This window comes from Montipora foliosa, chromosome 5 (genome assembly GCF_036669935.1).
Source record: "Montipora foliosa isolate CH-2021 chromosome 5, ASM3666993v2, whole genome shotgun sequence".
Lineage (NCBI taxonomy): Eukaryota > Metazoa > Cnidaria > Anthozoa > Scleractinia > Acroporidae > Montipora > Montipora foliosa.
In genome coordinates, this window is record NC_090873.1 from 27,541,919 (window position 1) to 27,544,418 (window position 2,500).

Below are 2,500 nucleotides of genomic sequence, written 5' to 3' on the forward strand. Positions count from 1 at the left end.
ATCTTCTGTGCTCTTTTTGTTATGATCCTCGCTAGGCTCCCAACAAACATGGATGTAAACATGGCGGGAAAGACTGCAATTATGACTTCCATTCTCAAGCGACAAAACGCAAGATAGGTAGGTAGGTAACTTTATTTCAACTCGGATTGATGAGGCTGATTAGGCCCCTCGCAAAACATGCTAATATGCCGAGAAAAGTATTAAAATATCAAAAAGAAAGAAAAATACATGATCAATTTGACTAACATTCTGACTATATATCAATAAGTAAGCATTCCTGAAATCTTAAAATTATTACAGTGAATCATAGAAAACTATACATTACAAATGTAGCTCTCCTACTGCACTCTTAAATTCCTTATGGATTGTCACTGAAGGTAATTCATCTTGTAAAGAATTCCACACTTTGGCACCAATAAAAGTTGTAGATTTTAAGCCAAAGTTTGTAGTTTTCTTACGTGGGACCAAGAGCTTGTTGGTGCCTCTCAAACAATTCACATTATTACGTACGTCGAACAAGTCACTTATATATCCCGGTAACATACCGTTTACAGCTTTAAAAATTAATATGGCTATGTCCTGTAGGAGACGATTGGGCAAAGTTAAGCCGTAGTCATCATCACCATGAAAGGGCACCCGTTTGTTGTAGACACACCTTATAGCTCTCATATTCAAGTTACGCCTTTCCAGCATCTGCTTATCAGACTCATTGCAATTATGCCAAATCGCAGAACAGTAAGTAAAACAAGACATTACATATAAGCTGTAAAGGCACATCTTCGAAGAGACTGATAGCGTGTTCTTTAGCCTGCTCAAAAATCTAACTGATTTCCAACTTTCTTAGTTATCTTGCCAATGTGTTTGCTAAAATTTAGCGAATTATCGATAGTTACGCCTAAATGGTCTAAATGGTCTACGATTGGAACCTGTACATCACTAATGCTAAACGAAAGATGACAAGGATAATTTTTGGGAAGAATAATACATTTTATTATATAAACACCAAAGAAATACGAAGTGAGCTTTCGCGCGAAAACATGATATCTTCACACGTGAAGATATATAGATTACTTCATGGTAGGTGAGTGCGCACGATTTTTATTCACGAGTTGTGAAGGATCGTGTAAACGAACGAGTGAGCGAAGCGAACGAGTGAGTTTACAGCCGATTTCAGTGCAGTGTATAGACCCGGGTTTTTGAAACATGATTCGCCCGTGCATGATTCGCCCGTCGTGATTCGACTGCGAGGCTACCATAGCTCAGCAAATTTCGTAAATGATGAGATATCAAGTGTAAACATAAGATTATTTTCGACGAAATTTAAGGTAAAAACCTCGGTAGCATTTATTTAAGATACATGTAGGTCACGATTTTCAGCTTTTATCGGCAAAAGCAGCGCAGATCGACGCGGTTTAACTAGACTGGCGCATCACGTCTCTTATTCAGCAGGTAAACCTCAATTACATGGTATTTTCACTGAATTCAACACAGGAGGTAAAAATGAATACCAACACGCGTGAGAGGGCAGAAATTGTCCCTTGCAATAATTTATTTTCAAGCCATCATCAATCGCTGATGAGTGAAATATTACATTTCTTGATAGGAAGGCGTTACACATTTTCGACTCGTGTTGAAACTTGAAGAGAAAATTAATTGAACAATTCGGGTACGGGGTAAAATACCTAATTGTGCATACGCTTTGCGGACATTGTAGTGTCATTTGTTGTCGTATTTTGCCGAGATGTAGCTAAAGTTGAAGCACAACTTGAAAATGCGAATGACAAAATGAAACTGACATGTTACTGTCGCGCCGCCGAAGTGATACAAATTGACTCAACTCTGGCAATAACTAATAGTTATGAGGCTCAAAACTCAAAAAGGATACATACATATTGAAGGAAAATATAATTTGCCGTCGAAGAAATCCTTGCAGAACGTATTTCTCTGGTCAAATGTTGCTAATCGCAACCGGCTAACTTTGTCATTTCCGTACTTTTCGCTTTTCTTCTGGCGTAAACGGTGTTCCAAAATTCCAGCAAAGCTGCTAATACGCCATCGTCACCTATCTGTTAATGAAAGAATGCGAGCATTAGCGAGCTTTTGATCACAAAATATCGGCTATGATTATTAAATATATACAGCACAATTACAGAAAATCTTGTAAAATATATCGGTCAATAAGCAGTTTATTTTTTTTGATTGTGTTTTTTTTAAATTTTAAGTAAATACGTTGAGAACTATTTTTCAATCTTTAAATCAGAGTCTGTTCATTTAGATGCGTCCCAGTAGAGGGATCCCAGATGAACAGCAGATTTTCCGCACAATCACAAGGGAAAAAGGATCACGTAGCAGCGATCTTCAACTTGAGCAACTGCTTATCGCCATGGCTTTAAATGACATAAAGGAGATGAAAGAGACTGTTGACGCCGACTGCAAAACATTTAAGAAGGAAATGCAGGAGATAAGTAATCATCAGAGTAACGCTAAAGCAGAATCGGAA